We start from the raw sequence: 23,979 nt of genomic DNA on the forward strand, positions 1-23,979 counted from the left end.
GAGAATTTCAGCCGTCCAGACTAAGAGCAACTCCAATGAGGTGACCCATTTCGTTCGCCCGCATCCGTTTGGGTCGGCGCGGACAAAAGTGACGGCCCAACGCGCCGACCCAAACGGACGCACGTCCGTTTTTCGTCCACGGGCGACCCATTCCCGGCCCATTTTCTATTCTGATTTGCGTCGGCGTGGACACGCAACGGACACGCGTTTGCTCGCCTACTTCTGTCCCCGGGCCCGCTCGCACATTGGCCTTCCCTCCCCCCAGGCAACAAGCAACCCTCGCCTCCGGCTCCTCCGTCACCGATGCCGCCGCCCATTTTGCCGGCGACTCTTCCAGCTGCCGCCGCCTCCACATCCGCCCAGCAACGCCGCCCCTGCCCCCAGTCGCCCGCCGCCGCCGTTTGGACGCCGGGGAGCAAGCTGGTTCCCCGCCGCTATTTCCCCCACGCCCAGCCGTCTCGCCGCCCCAGCCACAGACGACCGACACGCTCGTCGGACACCGTTACCCTCGTCGGACGCCGGCCGGGCAGCTAGCTGGTCTATGGGCGCCGCGTCTCCCCTCGCCGGCCGTCTCCTTCTTCGACGCCCGCAAACTGTTCGACAGTTTGCCAAGGTACGAAAATGGACTCCGCCGACGAGTTCTTTTTCCACAATTTCCTTTGCGACTCCGACGATTCGTCCGACGACGAGGAGGAGATATTGGCTGCTGTGTTGGTCCATCACCACCTCAACAACCAGCGGCCGGTTATTCCGTGGCTCCATTCCGGGCCACCTTCCGGCGTTGAATCGTAACCGGGAGAGCGGGCATTTCCTTCTCTGGAAGGACTACTTTGATACAACAAACCCGTTGTTCAAACATCACAAATTCCGCCGCCGGTTCCGTATGAGTAGACATGTTTTCAACCGTATTAGAGAGGGAGTGGTCGGCTATGATGACTACTTCGAGTGCAAAGAGGATGTCGTCGGCAAGATTGGTTTCTCCTCTTATCAGAAATGCACTGCCGCCATCCGAATGCTTGCATACGGAGTGCCCGGTGATCTCATTGACGAGTACGTCCGTATGATCGAGTCTACATGCCTAGAGTCCCTGTATAAGTTTTGCAAGGCTGTGATTGCTGTGTTTGGCCCTGAGTACTTGAGAGAGCCGGCAGCTGAAGATACAGCCCGTTTGTTGGCGATGAATGCTAGCAGGGGCTTCCCGGGGATGCTTGGCAGTATAGACTGCATGCACTGGGAGTGGAAGAACTGCCCTTCTGCTTGGCAAGGGCAGTATAAGGGACATGTCAGGGCTTGCACTGTCATACTAGAGGCCGTGGCGTCTCAAGATCTCTGGATCTGGCACTCTTTTTTTGGCATGGCTGGATCACACAATGATATCAACGTGCTTCAACGCTCGCCAGTGTTTGCTAGTCTTGCCGAAGGCAACAGCCCACCGGTGAACTTTACTGTCAACGGCCACACCTACGACAAAGGGTATTATCTGGGTGACGGTATCTATCCTCAGTGGACCACTATTGTCAAGACAATACCCAACCCTGTCGGAGAGAAAAGGAAAAGATTTGCCCAAGAGCAAGAGAGTGCTAGGAAGGATGTCGAGCGTGCCTTTGGTGTTTTGCAATCTCGATGGGGCATCGTTCGGTATCCTGCTAATACTTGGAGCACGCAGAAAACTATGGAAGGTGATGACTGCTTGTGTGATCATGCACAACATGATCGTAGAAGACGAGCGTCCGGAACGTCTGTATGATCAAGACTTTCAGTTTCAGGGTGAGAATGTTGTGCCTGAGCATGGAGTAGCGGCAACATTTGAGCAGTTCACTCAGTTTCATGAAGACATGCGTGATTGGAAAACTCACGTGCAACTGCAAAATGATTTGGTTGAGTATACGTGGACTCATGTTGGCAATCAATAGATGTATCTTTTTTATTCGTTTTGCAAAACTATGTGAAACATTTTTATTTTTATTTGGCTTGTAAACTATACTATTTATTTGGGCAGACTATTTTGTTTGTTAAATTTTCATTTCATCATACGTGAGAATGCAATGCAAAATTGGACGGCCAGCCGGCCACGCCTGCACATATGGGTCGGCGCGTTGGGCGCGCTGCCGACTCATATGAAAAACAGGGCGGACGCCGGGCGTGCGGCCGATCCAAATGAACAAAAAGCGAACGAAATCGCTATCAATTTAGGTCGACCCGTTGAAGTTGCTCTAACCCGACCTAAAATAGACGTCCTTGTTGAAGGCCTTAAACGTCCAAACCGAACATATGGAAATTTCGCTGCGTGCCATGACCAAGCACGGCGTGCGCCCTGGAGTCCACTGTTCGCCGCTAGCTTTTGTGTGAGATGATCCATCAGACATTTCACCTGTGGTATGTGCGTACCCATTGGTCGTGCATTTGGTCATGGCTCGTACGCTACAGTGTGGGAGGTAGGCACTAGTGTCATCGGCCAAATGTCGCTCGTGCCGACGGCGACAGGGACGGCACGGCCAGCAGCAGTCCAAAAGTGCCAGTACTGTCATCTTGTCACTGAATATTCACTGCTAATGTGCCTATCCTGTCTGATCCAAACAGTGTCCGAAGTGATCCGTCAGACGCTGGTCCGTGGTACCTGCCTGCTCGGTCGTGCACTTGGGGACCAAATTTCGCGTTTTGACTCTTTTCCCATAGAAATTCGGGATTTGATCCCTGTTGAATAGAATTTCGGGATCTGACCTATTTTTCTATCGCCAGGGGTTCTGGCGGTAGGGTTAGACAGCCTACTGCCGGAACCTGCGGCGGTAGGATACTTATCCACGTCAGCAGCGTTAACGGTCTCCGTCCCACCCTACCGCCGCTGGTCCTGGCGGTAGGCTGTCCGACCCTACCGCCTGGCGGTAGGGTTTAGGGCAGTTATAAGCCGTGGGCCGCCCCACCCCTCCCCCTCTCCCCCCAACCAGCTGCCCCAAGAACAGAGGAGTTCTTCCTCTCGCCCCCTCTCTCATCTCCTCCACTCCCTTCTCTGATCTTCGTCGTTTGTTCACCGTTTTTGCGGATCGAAATGGCCCCGAAGAAAGCAAAGTAAGCTCCTTCGACCCCTTCAATTAGTTTTAGTCAAATAGCTTCCGATTCGTCGCATTATTTGATTCAAATCACTCCCCTTTTTGCACTAGATTTAATTATTTTGAACCCTAGGATCGATTTAGGTTGATTCTAGATGTTATATTGTGTTAGATATGAACTCTAGTCACTAGTTGGTATGTTTATGTGAAGATGAACCCTAGTTCATATTATTTTTGGAGGATTTTTTTGGTATGATGCATGTTGGAGGAATTTATTGTGATATGATGATGCATGTTGATATGCTATGATGCAAATAGTGGATATAGTTGGAGAACAAATGTTGAACCCTCAAGATGAACCTAGTTCATAATTTTTTGTGTTAAATAAATTTATGATATGATGAATATTGGAGATATGATGCATGTTGGATGTGGTTGGAGAAATATGATATGGTATGATGCATTTGACCACATGATGAACCCTAGGTTTAGATTTTTTTTTTCAAGGTGATTAACCTCTGTGTGATGAATCTATATGTTTAGGTACGAAAGCTTGGAGCAAGCACCGCCGACTCCATCACCGCCTGCTCCTCCCACTCCTCTCCAGCACATTCCGTCAGAGATGCCGCTCACGTACATGTACGAGACCTTCCCCGAACTGCTACAACCGGTGGGATCTGTCTCAGACGAGGTCCTAGAGGCCACGAGGGCAAAGCGGTGGCACGAGAGGGGCAGAGCAGATCCTTGACGATGTCATGGCTTGGTCGCAGAGCATGAAGGAGTGAAAGGAAGTGAAGGCAAAGATGAAGGCAAATCCAAGTATCTACCGTGTCCGTCGGGAAGCGTGCATTGAAGTTGCGCAGAATTACGCCAACTATCTCCTGAGCAATTTGGGCCGGAGAATCTACTTCGAGAGCAATGCGGAGGAAAGAGCCAGGATGCCTCCCACAAGTGCATCTGCGTTCGATATCATCGACTGGGCAAGGGCGGAGGTGAAAACTCCAGCGGGCAGGGCAAGGTGGGAGTGCTTGAACGGTCGGACGCCGACCAGCGTTCCGCCTCCGCCTGAACCGGTAGATCCGCTGCCGTTTCTGTCTCCACGGCCCAGGCTAACATAAGAGGAGCCCTGAAGATGATGATGTCTGCCCGCTCTTCGAACTTATCAGCAAATCGTCCTATTAGTTTGTCTTGTGTCTTTCAATTATGTTCTCGATGAATAATGAAACTATGTGCCTCTTGTAATGCCATTTCTTCATTATCTATTCAGTTTGAACATTAAGTTAACTTCATGCCATTTGTTCTTGTCAATATGAGTATACTTCCATGGTAAAAGAAATGAGTATATACTTTCATGGTACAAGATATTGATTTTAAAAAGAAGCAATCAATTAAACTTGAAACTCATAAAACACATGACCCTCCCGCCACGGACCCTGACGGTAAGGTCACACAACCTACCGCCAGGGCACTTCGATATTTCGTTACAGAAACTTTCCGAGACAAAAACCCAGCAACCACCTACCGCCAGGGGTTCTGGCGGTAGGGTTAGACAGGCTACCGCCAGGGCCCCTAGCGGTAGGGTACTTATCCACGTCAGGTCGGGTAAACGGTTGCCGTTCCCCTCCGTCGCACCCTGCCGCCAGGTGCCCTGACGGTAGGATGTCTAACCCTACCACTAGAACCCCTGACGATAGCGAACAAGTTAGATCCCGAAATTCTTTCCAACAGGGATTAGATCCTGAATTTCTATGCAAAAAGGGTCAAAACACGAAATTTAGCCGCACTTGGGCACGACTCGTACACGACAGGGCGAGAGTTCCTACTAATGTGTTTGTTGCTGCTCCCTACCGTATACGTTCTGCAACGGCAATGTACCCAGCCGTCCCACCGACCACGCCAGGGACGGCACCTACTGTAACAAAAATAGTACTGTCGAATTGAATTGATCGTGTGTCTAAAAAAACAGGTGTATTACTACCCCTACAGTTTATTATTGCTTTTAGTATTTTTTGTCAAATTTTAACCATAAATTTAATTAACGAAATATTAATACAGGTCATAAAAAATAGTATCATTGAAAACTATGTTCAAATACAAATCCAACGATACAATTTTTTATGAAGAGCTTTAACAATTCTGTCAGTTGAATCTATGACTAATTTTTTACACAAAATACAAAAAGGACCATTAAATCAGAACGGAGTTAGAGTTTTACAATGTCCTCCTCCCTCTGATAGCAGTTCTTCCAAAGAGGAGGGCTTAATCAATCAATCATCAATCGATCTGCCCGAGAAAGAGAACCGGCTCGGAGAAGGTGCACCTGAAATTCAAAAGCTGGTGGAAAGTAACCTTCCTATGAAATTGATCTGATCGTGTCTCTGAAACTTCAGGTACGAGACAGAAGAAACAGGCCGCTGCTAGTCCGCTACACGCGTGCTGCAGACGCCGATGTGTCCACCATGACCATGTCACCGGCAGTCAGCAGGTAGTAACAGCTTAATCAAACATCAATCTGTGTACCCGATAAAGAGAACCGGCCGGATTGAATTGGTTACCTCGGGCGCTGCACCTGAAATTCAGAAAGCTGATGAAAAGAAGACGATGCATGGCGGTTTTGACTCGGCTCAGCAGCACGGTCTGTCTGTAAGTTTTTTTTTTTTGGAGGGAAACAGCAGGACTTTGCTGCGTATTTTTATTGATTTTCAAATAAATGATACAAAAGGTCTTTGCAAGAGAAAAGGAGCTATACAGAAAAAAGCACAACCTAGGAAAACAAGGAAAACAAAGAGAAAATACAACAGCAACAGCAGGTCTGTCTGTAAGTGGGACTGGAAGAAGAAGCCTACTAGCTGGCTGGCTAGGTGAAGCACACAGCGAACCCCAGAAAAATGAAAAGCACTCAGTACTGTACCTGAAAGAAGCTGTAGCGAAGGCGCGAAGCAATGGCTACGTACGCTAGCAATGCTTGGTTCCATCGTGTCCCCTCCCCTCCCATGCTTGCCCAACCTAGCTAGCTAGCTACGTCGACGACGACACACCGCATCGCCATTCCAGCAGCGGCCGGTCGCCTCGTTCATTCGATCTGACCTTTCAGGTACAGTCCAGAGTGTGTAAATAAACAGTTTCAGTTATGTAGCTTCTCACCATATACAGGGGCTGTTTGGTTTATGACTAACTTTGCCAAAGATTGCCACATTTAAGGTTAGGCAAGTTTGACCAACTTAGGTGAGTGTTTGGTTCAAGCCACACTTGGGCCTCACATGACATACACACATAAAATATGGCAAGATTCCCTTAGGCTTCCCGACTTGTGACTCTCATTTTGATAAACTAACCTTAGGTAAGTTTGGCAAAAATTTGTGACAAAGTATGATAATGCTAGTCATAGAACCAAACAACTCCATACAGTTTCAGCTTTGGATGTACGCCCGGCCGACCTGTTAATCTCACACAGTCAGACTTACTATATGTAGTATCGCGCACTCACCCTGAAGGCCGCCACTTCCATTGACATTGCTTGTTAAACAGTCTGCTGACAGGCAGAGTCTCAGCCCCTCAGGTAATGAGCGCGTGCTAATTAATTCTCTCACGCACGCACCTGAAGGCCGCCATTTCTGTTGCATTTGCATTTCCCTGCCTCCGTGCGTCCATGCCTACCATGCACCTACCTCCAGTCCAGTGGCTGCTCTCCTTTTTTGCCTTTCAGGTACGTTTGCACCACACGAAACGTGCCACATGCATGCATGCATGCACGCTGTGTGAAAGCATCCGACCTGACCCTCAAAAAAAAAGCGTCCGACCTAATAGTTCATTCATTAATCAATCAAGCAACATTTCCTTACTGTTTTAGGAGATCTAGTGTTTTAGCTGGACCCAGTGGATATACTACCTTTTTCTTGACAAAAAACAAAATGATCTTCTCCGATCAATGGATTACGGTATTGTCCCTCTCTGCACAATGAGTGCTTGGCCAGACGTCTGTTGTCATTGAGCTTCTGGGACACATAGAGCTCCACTCGGCAGTTGGCATCATTGTTCATGCTAGGACAGGTTACCTCCACTACATTAGGGCATCTCCAACGGCATTTATCAAACCGGTGCCTCAAAATGTCCACAAACAGTTCAAACGTGTATGTGGACATCCGGCCAGGCGAACGTATCCTACGCCATCTCTCAACAAGACCTCTTTGTTTTTTTTCTAAAGTCCCAAAACAGAGCGGACACCATGCAACGGTACCATGCATCCGACGAAGACGAACCCATGAAGGCGTAGAAGTACTTCTCGTCCGAATCAATCATAATTGCCTTAAAACAGATAATGAGCAAGTATAAAAATTGCAATATGGCATTTGACCGCACACGTATTAGGCACGGTGTCTGCTATGGACGACCTTAGCAGGGGTGGAGGGTACCTAAGTGTCGACTGAATCCACATGAGCATGGTGTGGCCTAAGCGGAGAGGCAATTGGGTGAATCAGCAGAGGTCTAAATGCGGCCGAGATGCGGCCGTGCGTTGGCGCACGACCGGCGCATCCACAAATCCAGCAGGACACGGTCCCATTGCCACCCCTAAACGGACGAAACGGACGTCCATTCGGGGTCGTGCGTTGGAGTTGTCCAAACAAGGCTTGGCCGGTATCCGAAGGGTACCTGGGTGACGACTCGATCCGGAGGAGTATGGTGGGGCATATGCCTAAGTGGGGTGGTGGTTGGGTGGACCGGTGGATGTCCGCCAAGGCCTTGTCGACATCTGAAGGGCACCTGAGTGACGACTGGATCCAGAGGAGTATAGTTGGATCGGCGGAGGTCCAACAAGGCATGGACGACGTCCGTGGGAGGAAGGCTGGATTGTGAGAGAACGCGGACTTCATATGTTTTTTTAAGATCCAGATATTGTAGCTTTCACTGAGTGGGCGCCCGGCACAACATTACCCTAGCTCATCTTGCCTTTCAAGAGTGAAATGTTCCTGCATAGTCATACCTTCCCCACCATATTTATAGGCTTTGCATACCAATTTGGGATGAAATGAAGAATAACCTTCGTGTATACATGACACCATGGCATGGATTTCAGCGGGTAAGACGCCCCGCTCCCTCCACACGCCACTCAAATTATAGAGTGACTTGACCTCATTAATCAATTGAAGTTTCCAAAAACTACCATCATGAAATCTCCGGCGAAAAGTGAAGTTAAGATTACTTCCAGATTCGATTCCATCCATTTTTGTTGAGGCAATTCTGACTTGGAAGGACGCATATGAAAAAACAATGTTCTGATCAAGTGATCATGGAAATAGAGGAAACAGAAACATTCATCAGCATGGGTTTTATCTCGCTATTAGGTTCCCAAATGGGATCTCTAAAGCCTTTGTCCCCCGCTAGGCGCCAAAGCTCCATGCTTCTTCTGATAGCTGCGGTGACTTCTGCGCAGCAAGGGATCTTCAGACGGGAAATACAGTTGTTCCTCTCCATCTAAATTTTCCATGACACCAGGATGATCAAAGAGCGCACGCCTGCCCTATGCTCCCGCTGTGCTGTCCTGATAATGTCGTTGGCGATCATCATGGAGTTGCCCTGATTGGCAAACTGTCCGGCCATGGAGTTGCAGCCGTGCCAGGTAGCCACATTGGCCCAGATTGCTCTTGAAAACGAGCAGTCCCAGAATAAGTGCGCTGATGAGTCGAGGCTTCTGACACATATCATACGGGGTTTTGGGGTGAGACGAGGATGAGACCCAGACAGGGGTCAGGCAAAGAGGATTTCATACTTCCAAAGTACTTCTTCTGTTTGGAAATACTTGTCCTAGAAATGGTTGTATCTGAACTTGTTTTAGTTTTAGATACAATCATTTCTAAGACAACTATTTCCGAATGGAAAGAGTAGAAGTCTACGGTGAAGGCCTAAAAATGTCCGGAGCGGACACACAGGAAGGATTAGGTGAGCCGCGTTGGAGATGCCCTTGCTAGTTTTTACACCTAACGCTTTGCGTTTGTGAATTTCACTGCGTGTCATGACAGACCATGCACGGCGTGAGCCCTTCAGTTCACTGCTCGCCACCAGCTGTTGCATGAAACGATCCATCAGACATTTTATCCGTGGTACGTGCGTCGTGCGTGGCCATCGGTCGTGCAATTGGTCATGGCTCGCACGCTACAGAGTGGGAGGCAGGTACCGGTGTCATCAGTCACAATATCTGTACCCGTCGTTCGTACTGACCATGACAGGGACGGCACGGCCAGAAGCAGTCCGAAGATCATACTGCCTCTGAATATTCACTGCCACTGCCAGTATGTACTCCCATCAACGCCATCCTGCCTGAACCAAGCTAGCTGGTGAACAATCCCTTCCTCGCCAAGTTAACACTATAGCAACGCACAGAAAAACACTATAGCAACGCAGTGTATGAAGTGATCCGTTAGACGCCGGTCCGTCGTACGTGTCTGCCTTGGTCGTGCACTTGGTCACAACTACTACTAAGGCCAACTCCACCGTACGACCCTAAATCTATACTTATTTTATCCGAATTTTGTCCGTATGAAGTAGAAATAAAGAGAACAAACGGCGGACAGGGGCCGCACAAACTCGCTGCACCCAACGCTGCTACCCTAAATCTATATCCAATTTGTTCAGATTTTGTCCGTATGATGGGCCAGGTATAGAAAAAAAGAGAGTGATAGGTGGGGTCGAGGCGGACACAGACGGACGACAAGGACGCGAAGACGTCCGCTTTAGCCTCAAACCGAGAGCAACTTTGGTCTAGAAATGGGGCAAAAGCGGACACAGACCGGACGAAACGTCCGTATACTCCCATGCGTTGGGTCGTTCGGTTTGTCCGTTTTACCCCAAACGGACACAAACGGAGGATTTGGGGTAGAAATGGGTCACACACTAGAGAGTTGGCCAAACAGTAGGGTGCTGCTCCCTGCCGTATACGTTGTGCAACGGCAATCAGCTATGTGTACCTAGCCGTCCTACAGACCACGACAGGGACGGCACGAGACCAACGCCAGCACCGCAGCACGATCGTGTGTCTCTGAACCTTCACGTACGAGATCAAATTGATCGGGTGTACTATGTACTATTATACGGAGTACTAGTTTTGCATTGCATTGTCCACCATGTCACTGCAGGGACCTCTCACGTGGCAAATACACCAGCAGATAACAATAGCTTAATCAATCAATCATCAATCCATCTGCCCGATAAAGAGAACCGCCGACCGGGTTGAACCGGCTCGGAAGGTGCACCTGAAATTCAAAAGCTGATGGAAACTTGGAAAGAAACCTTCCTATCCTACAACGACTGACCGGCCGGCCTTGATTGTGCAGCCCCAAATGATTGCGGTTTTGACTCGCCCCAGCAGCACTGTTGGTAACTTGGACCCGGAGGAAGAAGAAGCCTAGCTATGTCTGGCTAGGTGAAGCTAGGAGTAGCACACAGCGAACGAACCCCAAGAAAAAAAAAAGCCGTAGAAAGTGTGAAACATGGACTTGGACTCATCGAGTGCATGCAATGCAACACCGCAACAGTTCTCCGCAGTCTTTTCTCCTCCTGGGTACATGAAGCTAGGAGTATAGTGTGCAGTATATTCACTGCAGTGGCCCTGTTTGAATACTCTAACACAGTTAGAGTTAGAGTTATTTTCTAACCCACTCTAACCCAAATAAGTACCTCTCCATCGAGATAGTTGGGTTAGATGGAACTAACCCACTCTAACCCTTCCTGTTTGGATACTTTTGAGTTATTTGAACCTCAAACTAACCCAAACTAGCTCTAACCCCATAATCCAAACAATCCAGTGCAGCAGTTTCTGCAAATCCACTCGATTGCTGGCCCTGGCTGGCTGCTGAACAATCCCTTCGTCGCCTAGAGAATTGCATTGGCGCTTTCTCCGCCAACGAGGAAACAAGACTCCTTTTCATTATCACAAATTTCTCGCCCCGTTCTTCTACGAAGCGTCCGGTTTTTGGCTTGCATATTGGTCCTGGGCCATGGGTTGGTCCTTTTCTAATGGTCCGTTCATAGTAATCGCAGCACTGTCGGACTGCACCAACAAGGCAACAACTGATCTGGTAGTGGAAATTGACGTGGACGGTCTCGAGGTGTGATTTTCCTTTGGCCAAAAGGACATTTTAAAAAAATGAGACAAAAAACTGCTTCAACAGCAAACCAGTAGATGATCCTGATCAATTTAATTTGGTCCTGACCAAAAAAATTGATGTCCGAGTCCAATATTTTGGTCATATGTGGCAATCGGTTTATGCTTTATCTATAAAGCGTGGCATATAACTGTTTCGAGGTCGACCAAAAATATAATCAACAGTCGTTCCTGCTTGAAAATGAAACTATTTCCTGCTGACCTAGCTCATCCCATCTCGGATTGTCCGTTTTCTGCTGTTGGACGTCACCGCCGCCACTCTGTTGGCTGCTTCAGCTCCGCCACCACCCTGATGTCCGATCCAGCCGGTTGAGATGACCACCACAATCCCCACGATCGTTGCGGAAGCTTGGGGCGCATTCACCCGTTGCCGCCGACTTTGGCCATTCGCCTGTCACTCCATCGGCCGCCTCCAGTCCCCTTATGTAAGGACTATTTATCCCTAAGTGTTTTGATGATTGATGACAATGCATTTGCAGACTTATTGTGTTATGAGTATTCCAGACACTTCTTTACTAGGCACAAGACGATTGGGTGCCCCTCGAAGATTGACGAAGACGGCGTCTTTTCTATGTTTCTTTTTGGTGCATTTGAGTCGTAGGAAAGCCGTACTATTAAGAGGGGGTCCGCGTTGGAAAGGTTTGGATGGAATCATCACGTACACGTCTCCTTTTTATCCCCTCCTTCTTCCTTGGAGCTTCCTCCGTTTTCCTGCCTCCTGTGATTGGCTGCTGTTGTGGTTGCGGTAGTACTGCTCCTGGATCAACGGTAGTACCGTAGGCATCCATGGTAGTACCGCGCGGTGGCGCGATAGTACCGCTCCCCTGGAGCCGCACTACCGCTGCCCACCAGGCTAGTGCCGCCCCTTCGCGGTAGTAGGAGCGGATGTAATTTTTTACATCCGCACCTGCCGCGGTAGTACCGCTTTCGGTGTGCGATAGTACCGCGCTATGCGGTCAGACAGTAGTACCGCCCCTCGGCAGTACTACTGTGTCGGGTTTTTGCTACTTCCGTTTTTTGCGGAAGTAGGCTCGGAAGTTCCCCTTCCCCCTGGCTGGGACTTTTGCCTTGCGGTAGTACCGCATGGGGGGCGAGGTAGTGTTGGGGATCGTAGCAGGAATTTAAAATTTTCTACGCATCACCAAGATCAATCTATGGAGTAATCTAGCAACGAGGGAAAGGAGAGTGCATCTACATACCCTTGTAGATCGCTAAGCGGAAGCGTTGCAAGAACGCGGATGAAGGAGTCGTACTCGCAGCGATTCAGATCGCGGTTGATTCCGATCTAGCGCCGAACGGACGACACCTCCGCGTTCAACACACGTACAGCCCGGTGACGTCTCCTACACCTTGATCCAGCAAGGGGAGAAGGAGAGGTTGGGGAAGACTCCGTCCAGCAGCAGCACGACGGCATGGTGGTGGTGGAGGAGCGTGGTACTCCAGCAGGGCTTCGCCAAGCACCGCAAGAGACGAGGAGGGAGAGGGGTAGGGCTGGTTTTCCCCTTCCCCTTTGGCCCATGAGGCCCTCCAACACTTGTCGGGGCTCCCGAAACACCTTTCGGTCATGCTAGCCATAGCCTGGTACCCCCGGAACACTTCTGGACTCCAATACCCTTCGTTCAATATATCGATCTTCACCGCCGGACCATTCCAGAACTCCTCGTGACATCCGGAATCTCATCCGGGACTCCGAACTACCTTCGGTAACCACATACTATTTCCCATAACAACTCTAGCGTCACCGAACCTTAAGTGTGTAGACCCTACGGGCTCGGGAGTCATGCAGACATGGCCGAGACAACTCTCCGGTCAATAACCAACAGCGGGATCTGGATACCCATGTTGGCTCCCACATGCTCCACGATGATCTCATCGGATGAACCACGATGTCAAGGATTCAATCAATCCCGTATACAATTCCCTTTGTCTATCGGTACGATACTTGCCCGAGATTCGATCGTCGGTATCCCAATACCTTGTTCAATCTCGTTACCGGCAAGTCTCTTTACTCGTTCCGTAACACATCATCCCGTGATCAACTCCTTGGTCACATTGTGCACATTATGATGATGTCCTACCGAGTGGGCCCAGAGATACCTCTCCGTTACACGGAGTGACAAATCTCAGTCTCGATTCGTGCCAACCCAACAGACACTTTCGGAGATACCTGTAGTGTACCTTTATAGCCACCCAGTTACGTTGTGACGTTTGGCACACCCAAAGCACTCCTACGGTATCCGGGAGTTGCACAATCTCATGGTCTAAGGAAATGATACTTGACATTTGAAAAGCTTTAGCATACGAACTACACGATCTTTGTGCTAGGCTTAGGATTGGGTCTTGTCCATCACATCATTCTCCTAATGATGTGATCCCGTTATCAACGGCATCCAATGTCCATGGTCAGGAAACCGTAACCATCTATTGATCAACGAGCTAGTCAACTAGAGGCTTACTAGGGACATGGTGTTGTCTATGTATCCACACATGTATCTGAGTTTCCTATCAATACAATTCTAGCATGGATAATAAACGATTATCATGAACAAGGAAATATAATAATAACCAATTTATTATTGCCTCTACGGCATATTTCCAACAGTCTCCCACTTGCACTAGAGTCAATAATCTAGTTCACATCGCCATGTGATTAACACTCACAAGTCACATCGCCATGTGACCAATATCCAAGAGTCTACTAGACTCAAATGACCTAGTTCACATCACTATGTGATAAACACTCAAAGAGTTCTGGGTTTGATCATGTTATGCTTGTGAGAGAGGTTGTAGTCAACGGGTCTCGCCATATTCAGATCCCTATGTACTTCGCAAAACTTTGTGTCATATCGTAGATGATGCTACCACGTTCCACTTGGAGCTATTCCAAATTGTTGCTCCATTATACGTATCCGGTATCTCTACTCAGAGCTATTCGGATATGTGTTAAGCTTGCATCGACGTAACTCTTTATGTCGAACTCTTTATCACCTCCATAACCGAGAAACATTTCCTTATTCCTCTAAGGACAATTTTGACCGCCATCTGGTGATCCATTCCTAGATCACCTTTGTACCCTCTTGCCAGACATGTGGCAAGGCACACATCAGGTGTGGTACTCAGCATGGCATACCGTATAGAGCCTATGACAAGAGCATAGGGGACGACCTTCGTCCTTCCTCTTTCTTCTGCCGTGGTCAATCTTTGAGTCTTACTCAACTTCACACCTTACTACTCAGGTAAGAACCCCTTCTTTGACTGATCTATTTTGAACTCCTTCAAAAACATGTCAAGGTGTGCGTTCTTTGAAAGTATCATCAGGCGTCCTGATCTATCTCTATAGATCTTGATGCCCAGTATGTAAGCAGCTTTATCCAGGTCTTCCTTTGAAAAAAATACTCTTCAAACAACCATTTATGCTTTCCAGAAATTCTACATTATTTCGGATCAACAATATGTCATCCACATATACTTATCAGAAATGTTGTAGTGCTCCCACTCACTTTCTTGTAAATACAAGTTTCTAGCAAACATTGTATAAACCTAAAAGCTTTGATCACTCCATCAAAGCATATATTCCGATTTCGAGATGCTTGCTCTAGTCCATAGAAGGATCGCTGGAGCCAGCATACCTTTTAGCATTCTTAGGATTGACAAAACCTTTTATTGTATCACATACAACTTTTTCTTACGAAAACTGGTAAGAAAACTTGTTTTGACATCCATCTGTCAGATTTCATAATCGAAAAACACAGCTAATGCTAACATGATTCCGACGGACTTAAGCATCGCTACGGGTGAGAAATTCTCATCGTAGTCAACTCCTTGAACTTGTGAAAAGACTCTTTCCCACAAGTCGAGCTTCATAGAAGGTAACATTACCGCCCACGTCCGTCTTCTTCTTAAAGATCCATTTATCTCGATGGCTTGTCGATCAACGGGCAAGTCCACCAAAGTCCATACATGGATCCTATCTCGGATTTCATGGCTTCTAACCATTTGTCGGAATACGGGCCCTCCATCGCTTCTCCATAGCTCGTAGGTTCATTGTTGTCTAACAACATGATATCTAAGACATGATTACCGTACCACTTAGGAGTAGTACATATCCTTGTCGACCTACGAGGTTCGATAGCAACTTGATCCGAAGCTTCATGATCACTATCATTAACTTCCTATTCAACAGACGTAGGCGCCACAGAAAACATCTTTCTGTGTTGCATCACTCTCTGGTTGAAGTAAAGGTTAGACAACCTCATCAAGTTCTATCTTCCTCCCACTCAATTCTTTCGAGAGAAACTCCTTCTCAAGAAAGGACCCGTTCTTAGCGACAAACAATTTGCCCTCGGATCTGAGATAGAAGGTGTACCCAACTGTCACCTTTGGGTATCCTATGAAGATGTGTTTGTCCGCTTTGGGTTCGAGCTTCTCCGGCTGAAGCCTTAAGCATCGCAGCCCCAAACATTAAGAAACGACAACTTTGGTTTCTTGCCAAACCAATGTTCATACGACGCCGTCTCAACGGACTTAGATGGTGTCCTATCTAAAGTGAATGCAGCTGTCTCTAACGCATAACCTCAAAATGAAAACGGTAGATTGATAAGAGACATCATAGATCGCACCATATCTCATAAGGTTCGATTACGACGTCCGGACACACCATAACCCAGTGGTGTTCCAGGTGGCTTCAACTGTGAAACAATTCCACAATGTCTTAAATGTTTGCCAAACTCATAACTCAGATATTCTCATTGATCAGATCGTAGGAATTTGATCTTCTTGTTAGGATGATTCTTAACTTCACTCTGAAATCGCTTGAACTTTTCAAACGTTTCAGACTTGTGCTTCATTAAGTAAATATACCTATATCTACTCAAATCGTCAGTGAAGATGAGAAAATAGCGATATCCACCACACGCTTCAATTCTCATTGGATCACACGCATCAGCATGTATGATTTCCAACAAGTCACTTGCCCGTTTCATTGTACCTGAAAGCGGGGTCTTAGTCATCCTGCCCAAGAGGCATGGCTCGCATGTGTCAAGCGATTCAAAATCAAGTGACTCCAAACATCCATCGACATGGAGTTTCTTCATGCATCTTACGCCAATATGACCTAAGCCGCAGTGCCACGAGAAAGTGGTACTATCATTATTAACTCTACATCTTTTGGCGTGAACATGTGTATTACCACGACCGAGATTCAATGAACCATTCACATAGGGTGCATGACCATGAAAGCTATCATTCATGTAAACAGAATAACCATTATTCTCTAACTTAAATGAATGACCGTATTGCAATGAACATGATCTAATCATATTCATGCTCAATGTAGACACCTGATAACATTTATCTAGGTTCAATACTAATCCCGAAGGCAGATGGAGCGTGCGATGGTGATCTCATCAACTTTGGAAACACTTCCAACACACATCGTCACCTCGCCCTTAGCCAGTCTCCGTTTAGTCCGTAGATTTTGCTTCAAGTCACCAATAATAGTAAATGAACCGGTATCCAATACCCAAGTGCTACCAGGAGTACTAGTGAGGTACACATTAATGACACGTATAAACTTTGAAGTTGCCAGCCTTATTATCTACCATGCATTTGGGGTAATCCCGCTACCAATGACCGTTCCCCTTACAATAGAAGCACTTAGTCTCGGGTTTGGGTTCAACCTTGGGTTCCTTCACTGGAGCGGCAACTGGTTTGCCATCCATGAAGTTTTCCTTCTAGCCCTTGCCCTTCTTGAAACCAGTGGTCTTGTTAAACCATCAACACTTGACGCTTCTTCTTGATTTCTACATCTTTTGCGGTCTTAAGCACCGTGAACAGCTCCAGGATCAACTCCATCCCTTGCATGTCATAGTTCATCACAAAGATCTAGTAGCTTAGTGATAGTGGCTAGAGAACTCTATCAATCACTATCTTATCTGGAAGTTTAACTCCCACTTGATTTAAGTGATTGTAGCACCCAGACATTCTGAGCACATGCTCACTAGCTGAGCTATTCTCCTCCATCTTGTTGGCACAAGAACTTGTCAGAGGTCTCACACCTCTCAATCACGGGCATGAGCCTGAAATCCCAATTTCAGCTCTTGGAACATCTCATATGTTCTATGGCGTTCAAAACGTCATTGGAATCCCGATTCTAAGCCGTAAAGTATGGTGCACTAAACTATCATGTAGTCATCAGGATGTATCTGTCAGGTGTTCACAACATCCACAGACGACGTTGTAGGGGTTTCCACATCGAGCGGTGCATCAAAGACATAAGCCTTCTGTGTAGCAGTGAGGACACTCCTCGGACTATGGACCTAGTCCGCATCAGTGCTTACAATATCTTTCAACTTGGTCTTTCTCTAGGAACGTATTGAAATAGGGAGCTACAATGTGAGCTATTTATCTACAACATATTTGCAAAGACAATTTAGACTATGTTCATGATAATTGAGTTCATCTAATGAACTCCCACTCAGATAGACATCCCTCTAGTCATCTAAGTGAAACATGATCCGAGTCAACTAGGCCGTGTCCGATCATCACGTGAGACGGACTAGTCATCATCGGTGAACATCTTCATGTTGATCGTATCTACCATACGACTCATGCTCGACCTTTCGGTCTTCCGTGTTCCGAGGTCATGTCTGTACATGCTAGGCTCATCAAGTCAACCTATGTGTTTTTGCTGTGTAAATCTGGCTTACACCCGTTGTATTCGAACATTAGAATCTATCACACCCGATCATCACGTGGTGCTTCGAAACAACAAACCTTCGCAACGGCGCACAGTTAGGGGGAACACCTTTCTTGAAATTTTAGTGAGGGATCATCTTTTTTAAGCTACCGTCGTTCTAAGCAAATAAGATGTAAAACATGATAAACATCACATGCAATCCAATAGTGACATGATATGGCCAATATCATTTTGCTCCTCTCGATCTCCATCTTCGGGGCTCCATGATCATCGTTGTCACCGGCATGACACCATGATCTCCATCATGATCTCCATCATCGTGTCTTCTTGAAGTTGTCTCGTCATCTATTACTTCTACTACTATGGCTAACGTTTTAGCAATAAAGTAAAGTAATTACATGACGTTTATGTTGACACGCAGATCATAAATAAATTAAGACAACTCCTATGGCTCCTGCCGGTTGTCATACTCATCGACATGCAAGTCGTGATTCCTATTACAAGAACATGATCAATCTCATACATCACATATATCATTCATCGCATCCTTTTGGCCATATCACATCACAAGGCATATGCTGCAAAAACAAGTTAGACGTCCTCTAATTGTTGTTGCAAGTTTTTACGTGGCTGCTATAGGTTTCTAGCAAGAACGTTTCTTACCTACGCCAAAACCACAACGTGATATGCCAATTTCTATTTACCCTTCATAAGGACCCTTTTCATCGAATCCGATCCGACTAAAGTGGGAGAGACAGACACCCGCTAGCCACCTTATGCAACTAGTGCATGTCAGTCGGTGGAAACAGTCTCACGTAAGCGTACGTGTAAGGTCGGTCCGGGCCGCTTCATCCCACGATGCCGCCGAATCAAGATAAGACTAGTAACGGCAAGCAAATTGGCAATATCGACGCCCACAACTACTTTGTGTTCTACTCGTGCATAGAAACTACGCATAGACCTAGCTCATGATGCCACTGTTGGGGATCGTAGCAGAAATTTAAAATTTTCTACGCATCACCAAGATCAATCTATGGAGTAATCTAGCAACGAGGGGAAGGAGAGTGCATCTACATACCCTTGTAGATCGCTAAGCGGAAGCGTTGCAAGAACGCGGATGAAGGAGTCGTACTCGCAGCGATTCAGATCGCGGTTGATTCCGATCTAGCGTCGAACGGACGGCGCCTCCGCGTTCAACACACGTACAGCCCGGTGACGTCTCCTACGCCTTGATCCAGCAAGGGGAGAAGGAGAGGTTGGGGAAGACTCCATCCAGCAGCAGCACGACGGCGTGGTGGTGGTGGAGGAGCATGGTACTCCAGCAGGGCTTCGCCAAGCACCGCAAGAGACGAGGAGGGAGAGGGGTAGGGCTGGTTTGCCCCTTCCCCTTTGGCCCATGAGGCCCTCCAGCACTTGCCGGGGCTCCCGAAACACCTTTCGGTCAAGCTAGCCATAGCCTAGTACCCCCGAAACACTTCCGGACTCCAATACCCTTCGTCCAATATATCGATCTTCACCGCCGGACCATTCCAGAACTCCTCGTGACATCCGGAATCTCATCCGGGACTCCAAACTACCTTCGGTAACCACATACTATTTCCCATAACAACTCTAGCGTCACCGAACCTTAAGTGTGTAGACCCTACGGGCTCGGGAGTCATGCAGACATGGCCGAGACAACTCTTCGGTCAATAACCAACAGCGGGATCTGGATACCCATGTTGGCTCCCACATGCTCCACGATGATCTCATCGGATGAACCACGATGTCAAGGATTCAATCAATCCCGTATACAATTCCCTTTGTCTATCGGTACGATACTTGCCCGAGATTCGATCGTCGGTATCCCGATACCTTGTTCAATCTCGTTACCGGCAAGTCTCTTTACTCGTTCCGTAACACATCATCCCGTGATCAACTCCTTGGTCACATTGTGCACATTATGATGATGTCCTACCGAGTGGGCCCAGAGATACCTCTCCGTTACACGGAGTGACAAATCCCAGTCTCGATTCGTGCCAACCGAACAGACACTTTCGGAGATACCTGTAGTGTACCTTTATAGCCACCCAGTTACGTTGTGACGTTTAGCACACCCAAAGCACTCCTACGGTATCCGGGAGTTGCACAATCTCATGGTCTAAGGAAATGATACTTGACATTTGAAAAGCTTTAGCATACGAACTACACGATCTTTGTGCTAGGCTTAGGATTGGGTCTTGTCCATCACATCATTATCCTAATGATGTGATCCCGTTATCAACGACATCCAATGTCCATGGTCAGGAAACCGTAACCATCTATTGATCAACGAGCTAGTCAACTAGAGGCTTACTAGGGACATGGTGTTGTCTATGTATCCACACATGTATCTGAGTTTCCTATCAATACAATTCTAGCATGGATAATAAACGATTATCATGAACAAGGAAATATAATAATAACCAATTTATTATTGCCTCTAGGGCATATTTCCAACAGGTAGTACCACGTGTGCGGAAGTACCGCCCCCAGCTTTGTATCTGTTTCTGTGCTGGGGTCGCGGCAGTACCGTGGGTCGGTACGGAAGTACCGCACTGCCGTGCGGTAGTACCGCTTGGTTGCAAGCAGTAGTACCGCATGGCCTTGCGGTAGTACCGCTGGCCAGGCGCGGTAGTACCGCTGGCCGCGGGCTGGTTGGTGGGTAACGGTTGGATCTTTTCCGCACACTATATAAGGGGTCTCCTTCTTCCCCGTTGACTCACCTCTTCCACCATTAAAGCTCCATTATTGCTCCAAGATCCATTTTCGCCCGATCTCACTCCCTAGCCAACCAAACTTGTTGATTTGCTCGGGAGTGGTTGAGAAGGCCCCGATCTACACTTCCACCAAGAGATATTTGATTCCCCCTTACTAATCCCTTGCGGATCTTGTTACTCTTGGGTGTTTGAGCATCCTAGACGGTTGAGGTCACCGCGAAGCCATAGTCCATTGTGGTGAAGCTTCGTGGTGTCGTTGGGAGCCTCTAATTGAGTTGTGGAGATTGCCCCAACCTCGTTTGTAAAGGTTCGGTCGCCGCCTCCAAGGGCACCAATAGTGGAATCACGGCATCTCGCATTGTGTGAGGGTGTGAGGAGATTACGGTGGCCCTAGTGGCTTCTTGGGGAGCGTTGTGCCTCCACACCGTTCCAACAGAGACGTACTTCCTCTCAAAGGGAAGGAACTTCGGCAACACATCCTCGTCTCCACCGTCTCCACTCTTGGTTATCTCGAGCCTTTACTTGTGTAGCTTATTTGTTTCATATATCTTGCTTGCTTGTGTTCCTATTCGTGTTGCATCATATAGGTTGCTCATCTAGTTGCATATCTAGACAACCTACTTTGATGCAAAGTTTAAATTGCTAAAGAAAAGCTAAAAACTCTTAGTTGCCTATTCACCCCCCCTCTAGTCAACCATATCGATCCTTTCAATTGGTATCAGAGCCTCGTCTCTTTATTAAGGACTTTACCGTCCAAAGAGTATGGTTGATACTGTAGACGGTGCGGAGGAACACTCCGGTGTGAATCCTATCTCGTCTACGGGCGATGGGGGAACTTCGGTCTCTTGTGAGGAGTTCAATGTGGCCTTGGAGACATTGAAAACCTCCATGACGACCGAAGTTGAAAGCATGTTTACTAAATTTCTTGAGGGGATTAAACTATCCACCGCACCGTTGAAAGTGGGTGATCCCGCCATCAAGGTGTCGGATGCTATCCCCGACAAGGGGGAAGCTAGTAGTGAAAAGGCTCCTTCTAGTGGCAAGAATGGCACCGGCATCTTTTCCCATGTGGAACCACCACTTGTTTATGGTGGACCGGTTCCTTCCACTCATTTGAATCATGCCGGTCCTCCCCCTAAGATTGTGAAAAATGAGAATTTTGATTCTTGGGTTTACCGCTTTAAACGTCATTTAAATCATGTGAACACTAACCTTTGGAGAATCATTGAAGAAGGTTTCTATCCACATGATCCAAGCAACTTCACTCCTCGAGAAGCCGCGGACAATCAATTCAATGAGAATGCTCTCTTCATCATTCAAGATGCAATTCCACCCGAAGACCTACCTCATCTTCGTCCCTTCGCCTTGGCTAAAGATGCATGGCATTGTGTCGTGTCTCTCTACCGGGGAAGCGCAAGCATTCAACGCTCCAACTATGAAGTGGTACAAGATGAGGCCGATGAGTTTGCAATAAAGGAAGATGAAGAACCTCGTGAGCTTTATCGGAGAGTAACCAAACTCGCGGTCTCACTACGAGATCACGGGAGCAAGGACACGGATGACAATTGGATCAAGCGCAAATTCCTCAAGGCAATGACGCCCTACCACAAGGCCATGTCCTCTGTCATTCGTCAAAGACCAGACTTACACACTTTGACCTCAAGCGAAGTGTTGGATGAGTTTGTGGCCATGAACATTTTGGACAAGACCGCCGACTGCGGTGCTCCATTCTCAACGGGCAAAGAATCCTAACCTTGCATTGAAGGCCAAGCTCACCGTGGAAGAAGAAGAAGAGGAAGAAGAGGAGAGCAACCCCGAAGATACGAAGTATGCATATCATGAACACATGGCACTTTCTTCAAGGCAATTTTGGAGCAAGAAAAACTCGAGGCCCAATTTTAGCAAAAACAACTCGAGTGGCACAAGGGGCAAGCAACGTGTAAGGACTTGCTACAATTGCGGCAACGTGAGTCATTTTGTTGCGGAATGCCCGTATGAGAAGAGGGAAGACAATGGTGGCAAACTCATCCGAAAGGACAAGGCCAAGTCGTTCCCCAACAAGAACAACTTCACCAAGAAGACTCCTCCCAAGGCTTTGGTTGTGCAAGAAGAGTACAATGAGGATGATGATGATGATGATGAAGATGATGAGTCGGTTGCCATGGCCTCCGCTGCCATTGCAACAACATCACGGGTGTCTCTCTTCGACTCACCCAACGAGAGCATCACCGCCAAGTGCCTCATGGCTAAAGCCACCAACAAGGTAACCTCCAACATCAAAACTACCATCATTAATCATCCTTCCCCAACGGATAGCATTAATGAACTTGAGGGAGCTAATGTGGAGGCTAACGAGTTTGAGGCCTTTATGGGCAAACTCAAGGGAAAATCCAAGAAGCACTTTGTTGCTCTCTTGGAACAACTGGGTGAGGCCAATGACATGATCGAGGCTCACGAAGACACCATCTCTAAGATGGAAGGGCATAGTCGTGACTATGCCGATGAGATTTCGGATCTTTCCAATGCTCTTGAGGAAGAGCGTGGTCTTCGTTTGGCTCTTGAGGAGTCACACAACGTTGATCATGCTAAGTTAAAGAAAGATTATGATCATGCCCTCATTGTTTCTCGTGTGCTAAATTCCGAGAAGGCCAAACTCGGGGTTGATCTTGCTAGACTCAAAGGGGAGTTTGATATACTTGACAACGCCCACAAGGCCTTGAAGGGTATTCACGCTAGTCTCAAGGAGTCTCATGATCAACTCCAAGTGAAGCTAACTAAGGAGAAAGCAACTTTTCCTTGAAGGAAATATGCCCTTGAGGCAATAATAAAGTTATTATTTATTTTCTTATATCATGATAAATGTTTATTATTCATGCTAGAATTGTATTAACCGGAAACATAATACATGTGTGAATACATAGACAAACAGAGTGTCACTAGTATGCCTCTACTTGACTAGCTCGTTAATCAAAGATGGTTATGTTTCCTAACCATAAACAAAGAGTTGTTATTTGATTAACGAGGTCACATCATTAGTTGAATGATCTGATTGACATGACCCATTCCATTAGCTTAGCACCCGATCGTTTAGTATGCTGCTATTGCTTTCTTCATGACTTATACATGTTCCTATAACTATGAGATTATGCAACTCCCGTTTACCGGAGGAACACTTTGGGTACTACCAAACGTCACAACGTAACTGGGTGATTATAAAGGAGTACTACAGGTGTCTCCAAAGGTACATGTTGGGTTGGCGTATTTCGAGATTAGGTTTTGTCACTCCGATTGTCAGAGAGGTATCTCTGGGCCCTCTCGGTAATACACATCACATAAGCC

The 23,979-nt window shown here is 47.4% G+C and overlaps 1 pseudogene; it reads left to right on the top strand.

Annotated features, from left to right (window-relative positions):
- The first annotated feature begins 541 nt into the window (after positions 1–541).
- On the top strand, positions 542–1,913 carry LOC125533202 (annotated as a pseudogene).
- The last annotated feature ends 22,066 nt before the right edge of the window (positions 1,914–23,979 follow it).

This window comes from Triticum urartu, chromosome 1, assembly GCF_003073215.2.
Source record: "Triticum urartu cultivar G1812 chromosome 1, Tu2.1, whole genome shotgun sequence".
Classification (NCBI taxonomy): Eukaryota; Viridiplantae; Streptophyta; class Magnoliopsida; order Poales; family Poaceae; genus Triticum; species Triticum urartu.